Below are 10,507 nucleotides of genomic sequence, written 5' to 3' on the forward strand. Positions count from 1 at the left end.
GGAGACGCCCTGGCATCAAGGATGGCATTGGCTTCCAAAGGGGAGACAATGTCAAACTTAATGCCCCTCCTAAGAACTTGTCTAACTTTGTTAAGGGCAAAGCTCCCATGCCTCAGGATAACGAGGGTTACATTTTATACCCTGCCGGCTATCCTGAGAGCAAAATTAGGAAGATTCATTCTAGGAAGTCTCACTCTGGCCCTAATCATGCTTTTATGTATAAGGGTGAGACATCTAGTTCTAGGCAACCAACCCATGCTAAGTTGCCTAAGAAGAAAATTCCTAATGCATCAAATGATCATGCCATTTCATTTAAAACTTTTGATGCATCTTATGTGCTTACTAGCAAATCCGGCAAGGTAGTTGCCAAATTTGTTGGGGGCAAACACAAGGGCTCCAAGACTTGTGTTTGGGTACCCAAAGTTCTTGTTTCTAATGCCAAAGGACCCAAAACCGTTTGGGTACCTAAAGTCAAGAACTAAAATTGTTTTGTAGGTTTATGCATCCGGGGGCTCAAGTTGGATACTCGATAGCGGGTGCACAAACCACATGACAGGGGAGAAAAGGATGTTCTCCTCATATGAGAAAAACCAAGATCCCCAACGAGCTATCACATTCGGGGATGGAAATCAAGGTTTGGTCAAAGGTCTTGGTAAAATTGCTATATCTCCTGACCATTCCATTTCCAATGTTTTTCTTGTAGATTCCTTAGATTACAACTTGCTTTCCGTTTCTCAATTATGTCAAATGGGCTACAACTGTCTATTCACTGATGTTGGTGTCACTGTCTTTAGAAGAAGTAATGATTCAATAGCATTTAAGGGAGTGTTAGAGGGTCAGCTATACTTGGTAGATTTTGATAGAGCTGAACTCGACACTTGCTTAATTGCTAAGACTAACATGGGTTGGCTCTGGCATCGTCGACTAGCCCATGTTGGGATGAAGAATCTTCATAAGCTTCTAAAGGGAGAGCACATTTTAGGATTAACAAATGTTCATTTTGAGAAAGACAGGATTTGTAGCGCATGCCAGGCAGGGAAGCAAGTTGGAGTCCATCACCCACACAAGAACATCATGACGACCGACAGGCCGCTTGAGCTACTCCACATGGATCTATTCGGCCCGATTGCTTACATAAGCATCGGCGGGAGTAAGTATTGTCTTGTTATTGTGGATGATTATTCTCGCTTCACTTGGGTATTCTTTTTACAGGAAAAATCTCAAACCCAAGAGACCTTAAAGGGATTCTTGAGACGAGCTCAAAATGAGTTCGGCTTAAGGATCAAGAAAATAAGAAGCGACAACGGGACGGAGTTCAAGAACTCTCAAATTGAAGGCTTCCTTGAGGAGGAGGGCATCAAGCATGAGTTCTCCTCTCCCTACACGCCACAACAAAATGGTGTAGTGGAGAGGAAGAATCGAACTCTATTGGACATGGCAAGAACCATGCTTGATGAGTACAAGACACCGGACCGGTTTTGGGCCGAAGCGGTCAACACCGCCTGCTACGCCATCAACCGGTTATATCTTCACCGAATCCTCAAGAAGACATCATATGAACTCCTAACCGGTAAAAAGCCCAACATTTCATATTTTAGAGTTTTTGGTAGCAAATGCTTCATTCTTATTAAAAGAGGTAGAAAATCTAAATTTGCTCCTAAAACTGTAGAAGGCTTTTTACTTGGTTATGACTCAAACACAAGGGCATATAGGGTCTTTAACAAGTCCACTGGACTAGTTGAAGTCTCTTGTGACGTTGTGTTTGATGAAACTAACGGCTCTCAAGTAGAGCAAGTTGATCTTGATGAGATAGGTGAAGAACAGGCTCCATGCATCGCGCTAAGGAACATGTCCATCGGGGATGTGTGTCCTAAGGAATCCGAAGAGCCTCCAAGTACACAAGATCAACCATCCTCCTCCATGCAAGCATCTCCACCAACTCAAAATAAGGATGAGGCTCAAAATGATGAAGAGCAAAATCAAGAAGACGAGCCACCTCAAGATGATAGCAATGATCAAGGGGGAGATACAAATGATCAAGAAAAGGAGGATGAGGAAGAACCAAGACCGCCACACCCAAGAGTCCACCAAGCAATCCAACGAGATCACCCCGTCGACACCATCCTCGGCGACATTCATAAGGGGGTAACTACTCGATCTCAGGTTGCTCATTTTTGTGAACATTACTCTTTTGTTTCCTCTATTGAGCCACACAGGGTAGAGGAAGCTCTCCAAGATTCGGATTGGGTGGTGGCGATGCAAGAGGAGCTCAACAATTTCACGAGGAATGAGGTCTGGCATTTTGTTCCACGTCCTAACCAAAATGTTGTAGGAACCAAATGGGTCTTCCGCAACAAGCAAGATGAGCATGGTGTGGTGACAAGGAACAAAGCTCGACTCGTAGCCAAAGGGTATTCACAAGTCGAAGGTTTGGATTTCGGTGAAACCTATGCACCCGTAGCTAGGCTTGAGTCAATTCGCATATTATTGGCCTATGCTACTTACCATGGCTTTAAGCTCTATCAAATGGACGTGAAAAGTGCCTTCCTCAATGGACCGATCAAGGAAGAGGTCTATGTTGAGCAACCTCCCGGCTTTGAAGACAGTGAGTATCCTAATCATGTCTATAGGCTCTCTAAGGCGCTTTATGGGCTCAAGCAAGCCCCAAGAGCATGGTATGAATGCCTTAGAGATTTCCTTATTGCTAATGGCTTCAAAGTCGGCAAGGCCGATCCTACACTCTTTACTAAAACTCTTGAAAATGACTTGTTTATATGCCAAATTTATGTTGATGATATTATATTTGGGTCTACTAACGAGTCTACATGTGAAGAGTTTAGTAGGATCATGACACAGAAATTCGAGATGTCGATGATGGGGGAGTTGAAGTATTTTCTAGGATTCCAAGTCAAGCAACTCCAAGAGGGCACCTTCATTTGCCAAACGAAGTACACTCAAGACATTCTAACCAAGTTTGGGATGAAGGATGCCAAACCCATCAAGACACCCATGGGAACTAATGGGCATCTCGACCTCGACACGGGAGGTAAGTCCGTGGATCAAAAGGTATACCGGTCGATGATTGGTTCATTGCTTTATTTATGTGCATCTCGACCGGACATTATGCTTTCCGTTTGCATGTGTGCAAGATTCCAATCCGACCCTAAGGAATCACACCTTACGGCCGTAAAACGAATTTTGAGATATTTGGCTTATACACCTAAGTTTGGGCTTTGGTACCCTCGGGGATCCACATTTGATTTGATTGGTTATTCGGATGCCGATTGGGCGGGGTGCAAAATTAATAGGAAGAGCACATCAGGGACTTGCCAGTTCTTGGGAAGATCCTTGGTGTCTTGGGCTTCAAAGAAGCAAAATTCGGTCGCTCTTTCCACCGCCGAAGCCGAGTACATTGCCGCAGGACATTGTTGCGCGCAATTGCTTTGGATGAGGCAAACCCTGCGGGACTACGGTTACAAATTAACCAAAGTCCCTTTGCTATGTGATAATGAGAGTGCAATCAAAATGGCCGACAATCCCGTCGAGCATAGCCGCACTAAGCACATAGCCATTCGGTATCATTTTCTTAGGGATCACCAACAAAAGGGGGATATCGAGATTTCTTACATTAACACTAAAGATCAATTAGCCGATATCTTTACCAAGCCACTTGATGAACAATCTTTTACCAGACTTAGGCATGAGCTCAATATTCTTGATTCTAGAAATTTCTTTTGCTAGCTTGCACACATAGCTCATTTAAATACCTTTGATCATATCTCTTTTATATGCTATGACTAATGTGTTTTCAAGTCTATTTCAAACCAAGTCATAGGTATATTGAAAGGGAATTGGAGTCTTCGGCGAAGACAAAGGCTTCCACTCCGTAACTCATGCTTCGCCATCACTCCGAGCAACTCTCTATTCCTTGGGGAGAAATGAGCATCAAAGAAAAGGACTTCATCCTTGGAGGAGAGAGTAAAAGCTCAAAAGCAAAAGGACCGGATTTCGTCTTTGGTATAATCTTAACTCATTTACTTTTGACCAAAGGGGAAGAAATTACTTTAAGGGCTCTACTGATTCCGTTTTTGGCGATTCATGCCAAAAAGGGGGAGAAATGAGCCCAAAGCAAAAGGACCGCACCACCACCAATTTCAAAAACTTAGTATTTTCAAAGAAGTATTTATCAATTGGTATCCTATTGTGTTCAAAGGGGGAGCAAGTAGCATTTCAAAATGATATATCAAAACCCTCTTGAACACTAAGAGGTGGATATCTTTTAGGGGGAGTTTTGTTTAGTCAAAGGAAAAGCATTTGATTCAGGGGGAGAAAATTTCAAATCCTAAAAATGCTTTGCAAACTCTTATTCATTTACCTTTGACTATTTGCAAAAGATCTTTGAAATGGATTTACAAAAGGACTTGCAAAAACAAAACATGTGGTGCAAACGTGGTCCAAAATGCTAAATAAGAAAGAAACATTCCATGCATATCTTGTAAGTAGTTTTATTGGCTCAATTCCAAGCAACCTTTTACAAACTAGTTCAATTATGCACTTCTCTATTTGCTTTGGTTTGTGTTGGCATCAATCACCAAAAAGGGGGAGATTGAAAGGGAATTAGGCTTACACCTAGTTCCTAAATAATTTTGGTGGTTGAATTGCCCAACACAAATCTTTGGACTAACTAGTTTGCCCAAGTGTATAGATTATACAGGTGTAAAAGGTTCACACTCAGCCAATAAAAAGACCAAGTTTTGGATTCAATAAAGGAGCAAAGGGGCAACCGAGGGCACCCCTGGTCTGGCGCACCGGACTGTCCGGTGTGCCACCGGACAGTGAACAGTACCTGTCCGGTGCACCAGGGGACTCAGACTCAAACTTTTCACCCTCGGGATTTCTCGGAAGCCGGCGCGCTATAATTCACCGGACTGTCCGGTGTGCACCGGACATGTCCGGTGCTCCAAGGAAGCGCGGCCTCCGGAACTCGCCAGCCTCGGTTTCGCGTGGCAGCCGCTCCGCTAAAATTCACCGGACTGTCCGGTGTGCACCGGACTGTCCGGTGTGCCAGCGGAGCAACAGCTCTCTTCGGCGCCAACGGCTCTCTGCGGTGCATTTAATGCGCGCGCAGCGCGCGCAGACGTCAGACTTGCCCATACCGGTGCACCGGACATCAAACAGTACATGTCCGGTGTGCACCGGACACCCAGGCGGGCCCACAAGTCAGAAGCTCCAACGGCTAGAATCCAACGGCAGTGATGACGTGGCAGGGGCACCGGACTGTCCGGTGTGCACCGGACTGTCCGGTGCGCCATCGAGCAGACGCCTCCAGCCAACGGTCAAGTTTGGTGGTAGGGGCTATAAATACCCCAACCACCCCACCATTCATTGCATCCAAGTTTTCCACTTCTCAACTACTACAAGAGCTCTAGCATTCAATTCTAGACACACTAAAGAGATCAAATCCTCTCCAATTCCACACAAAGCCCTAGTGACTAGTGAGAGTGATTTGCCGTGTTCATTTGAGCTCTTGCGCTTGGATTGCTTCTTTTCTTTCTCACTTGTTCTTGAGATCACACTCCATTGTAATCAAGGCAAGAGGCACCAATTGTGTGGTGGCCCTTGCGGGGAAGTTTTGTTCCCGGCTTTGATTAGAGAAGAGAAGCTCACTCGGTCCGAGGGACCGTTTGAGAGAGGGAAGGGTTGAAAGAGACCCGGCCTTTGTGGCCTCCTCAACGGGGAGTAGGTTTGCAAGAACCGAACCTCGGTAAAACAAATCTCCGTGTCTCTCTTGCTTATTCGCTTGGGATTTGTTTTGCGCCCTCTCTCTCGGACTCATTTATATTTCTAACGCTAACCCGGCTTGTAGTTGTGTTTATATTTGTAAATTTCAGTTTCGCCCTATTCACCCCCCCTCTAGGCGACTATCACCTAGCAAACACATGGTCATTAAGTGCATACTCTAGTTTGGCCTTGAAGTTGTTTCTCCCTCTAACAACACACTAGAGAAACTTTTCTTAGATAAGCAAAGTGGTGTTGAGTTGTTCTACCTTAGTGGTGAGCTCATCAGAGGTGGAGTCATTACTATCACATTATTGTCATTGCCCATGGTCTCGGCGTCAAGCACCATGGTGCAAAAACACTCCTTGGCAGTGTTGTTGTGGAAGCATTCTAGTGAGCTTGCCCATTACCTTCCTTTTGCACTCACCATCATTTGAAGAGGAAGAAGATTTGTTTTATCTTGATTTGATGTTGAGGTTGCTTATGGAATCAAAGAAGCCAAACTCTGGGCCTTGTCATTCTTGAGTGCCTCCTCATCGAATCTCCCCTAAACTTGTGCTTGTTATAGGTGTACTCTTGCTTGCCTTGAGCTTGCTAGAGGTGTACTCACAGTTGCCACCATAGTTGTACCAACATTCCCACTAACCACCACATCGACGATTCATGTAGTTGTTGTGAAACCGCATGAACTAGCTAGTGAGCAATGCCAGCTCACCGTATTAGACGCTTCAATGTGTTGCTCTAAAATAGAAACCAAATAATACAAGGAAACATAGTAGGTGACGGATTAGCCAAAGAACTACTGGTACATAAGACAAGAGCCATGTTTGTTGGAGCGGAGTTCTCAATCTTAGCTTGACTATTGTGGTCAATCTATATGGACTTGAGCTTGCTAAATAGCTCATCCACAGTGAGAGTCTTATAGTTGGAGGACTCAATGATAGCTGAGACCTTCACCTCCCAAACCCTCAAATCTTGGTCATGTAGCAACTTAAGAGCCCTCTCATGATCATCATAGGGAAGTTACAACTTATTTGACTATATCTTGTCACAATGGACTAGAGGCGAGAAAACATATAATTGATAGGCTCAAGCCAAAAGAATGAAGTTCTCATAGCCACATCTATGTGTCTCAAAGACTCTAGTTTTGACATGAGGAGAACTATCATGATATTTTTGAAGTGTTGACAAATCTTGTGAGGCGTATCTAGGTGAGGAACCTGCTTTAACTCAAAAATGAGATGTAGGGAAAAATAACATTTATAGGCTTGTTGTTGGAATAATGATAATCAATCTGCACCTAACTGACATCAACAACAAGTAGCATGTAAGTCAATTCTCACAAATCTCTAAGACTATATGTGCCAATACTATGGAGGTACACGAACATGCATATATTCCAATATGGGTAATGTATCCCATCATGGTTTGGCAACACTATGCTCCATGTCACCTTCACAGATCAAGACGAGTTATGTTGGATTGATCCTTAGCCTACTATAATACCAATCAAAAAGACCAAATTAGTTGACTACTGAGGGGGTGAATGGAAATCAATCAAAATTTCTGCTCTAAGTTATCTAGGCATTCTTCCAAAAACTTCATCCAAACCCTTATGATAGCAAAAATGGCAAAAATGGCATATGAGTAGCTCATGAGGAAAATAGTGGCTGGATAATCTCAATGATGGCTAACAAATACAGAGGATCACTCAAAATAGAAAGAAATCAAGCACAACACTAAAAGCCTCTAAAATCAAAAAATTATGCTCTCAACTCCAACTGAGATGAAGTAAGAGCACACACACAAATAACTCAAACCAAATATTGATTTGATGGATTGAAAAGTTCCTAGGTGGATAACCTATAGGAATAAATGGATCAATGAATAGAAAGGTGAAACTCCAAGATGGCGGTATAGCCAGCTTTAGAAGCCGACCTATCAACGATGAAAGGTGGCTAGCTGGGTTGCCACTAATAGTGGATAAAGCCAATTTGGCTAGGTTTACACTTGTGCATAGTCTCAAGCCAACATACCCGGGTTAGTGGGGTGTGAGGACCGGGATGGCAGCCTGGGCAGGTGTTGACGCCAATCTAATAGGGTGTGGCAGCCTACACCCTGAGGACTCTCCGAAAATTCTTCAAACCTCCATTTAAAATTGGATTTCGATAAAACATAGCACATGATTCTCAATTTGGTAAATAAGGTACTTATAGAGTTTTAAACTAACACATCCATCAAATCATCAAAAAAGGCAAAATTGTTCTCTCGATCTGGGTTTTCTATACAATTGCAAAGAGGCAGATATGCTCAAACCAACTTGCATATGTGATCTAAATGGGTCATATAACCTAGTGAATGCCAAGAAACGAATTTATAATACCCACACCAAACGGAGCACCAAAACATGGAAAATAAGTGAAAATCAGACACCGGAAGGAAAAGAGAAAGAAAAGGTCAACAAACAACACAACATATTGAGCCACCATGAACCTAGTAGGTTAGGGCCTCCATTGCCACAAATTTCATAGCTTACAAGATCAGTTATAGAGATGAATGAATACTATATTGTCTAAATCATCTATGGATCAGACTAGAGGGGGGAACCTACCAGAGAGACAAACTAATGATAACTTAATAGATAAATTGGTTGGATTAGCCTCCCCTTATTTATATGGCTATTACATATTTACAAATTGCCCATAAATAATGAGAGTCGAACCACCTAACTTTGAGGGTGTTGTGATCCGATTCAAGGTTTGTAGATCTGATAGCCATAGGCTCTTCATCGGATATCTTTTCCTCAATGTGAATTCCTTGAGGTTGCCATATGTTGCCTCCACTTCTCGTTGGAATCCACCCAAGTTTTCAGTCATAAACCTAAAAACCATCTGGCCATTGGTTTTGAGGCCCAAACCACCAAAACTCTCATGATTAGTGTATATAATGTGCTCCCTCCAAAATCTTGACATGTGTCATCACTAGTCCTCAATTGTTTGGTCACCAAGTCTTCCAATGCCTCCAAGTCAACTATTATCTTGACTTGGTCAACATGATATACTCCTCCATATACTCTTGAAAACTTGTAAATATCCTTAGGTATCAATTACCCATGGTGGGTCCTCTAGCTTCTCTAGTACCTAAATCTAGGGCTAACGTTCATCCTTCCACTACTCTCAGTCTGTCGACACGAAGCTACATGACCTTCACCTTTGTCATCAATCAATGTCTCTGTGCTCCACAACTACATACTACAAGGTAGGAGATTTGTCACACACATAATAACATACACTACGGTTAGTCAAGACTAAGTCATTCATCACACTTGACCACTGTGGGCTCATATCAAACATGTGTTTGAACCCTCCATTTTAAAAATGGTGTGTTGTAGTCCTGTGTAAGCATATTGTAAACAAAGGAGGCATCATATATTTTCTGAATTCATGTTTAGAAGAAGAAAGACTTTCTAACTCATATTTTTCCTTGACCTCGCAGGGCAGATTCCATCATCTATTTTCAGTCTTCCTGTATTACGTTACCTAGATCTTTCTAACAACCAACTTTCTGGCTGTGTACAAGATTCTAACATGACAACTTCACAGTTGGAGAGAGTGTACTTGAGCAACAATGCATTGTCAGGTTTTATTCCCAAGTCCTTCTTTCAACTAACAAAACTGGTAGCTTTAGACATTAGCTCAAACAACCTTGTGGGTTCCTTAGACCTTACACAGTTGTGGAGACTACATGAGCTCACCATGTTGGATCTTTCAAACAATCAGTTGCATGTCATTGATGCAGATGATGATAATCCAGTGGATAGTAGCTATCTATCAGGACTTCAATATATAGGACTCGCATCTTGCAAGATAACTCAATTTCCAAGTTTTTTGAGGCAAGTTAAATCTATATCATATTTGGATCTTTCATGCAATAAAATCGGTGGCAATGTACCAAATTGGTTGTGGGACAACATGTGGAGCGTTGGACCATCTTCTTATTATGTGAATCTTTCATATAACATGTTCACCAGCCTGCAACTTATCAATTCAGGTGTTCTCCCTTTTAATAGAATAGTGGAAGTGTTTGATCTTAGTTTCAATAATTTTTCTGGGTTGGTCCCTATGCCAAGCTCATCAGGAAACATGTTGGAATACTCCAACAATATGTTCTCTTCCCTTCTACCAAATTGGACTTTGTATCTCAGGCACACAAATTATTTCAGCATATCAAAAAATAATATAAACGACCATGTACCTCCCTCTATATGTGATGGCCATCTAGACATTCTTGATATGTCATACAACAACTTTTATGGCCCAATTCCATCTTGTCTCATAGAAAATGTGTCAACAATTCTGAACTTGAGAGGCAACAATTTTAATGGGACGTTGCCTACCAACATAACTAACAAATGTGCTCTAAAAGCGATAGATTTATATGGCAACAGGATTGAAGGGAAGCTTCCTAGAGGACTTTCTAACTGCTTTGACTTGGAGGTCCTAGACATCGGTAGCAACATATTAGTTGATACTTTTCCTTCTTGGTTGGGGTGGCTTCCCAATCTTTCAGTACTGCTCCTAAGATCAAACAAACTCTCTGGCACCATTGGTGATGATAATATTGTTGGGGATACCAAATCAGCCAAGGAGTTTTTTCCTAGCCTACAAATTATTGATCTTTCATCAAACAACTTCTCTGGATTTTTGACGACACAATGGCTGAAGCGGTT

Source organism: Zea mays, chromosome 10 (genome assembly GCF_902167145.1).
Source record: "Zea mays cultivar B73 chromosome 10, Zm-B73-REFERENCE-NAM-5.0, whole genome shotgun sequence".
Classification (NCBI taxonomy): domain Eukaryota; kingdom Viridiplantae; phylum Streptophyta; class Magnoliopsida; order Poales; family Poaceae; genus Zea; species Zea mays.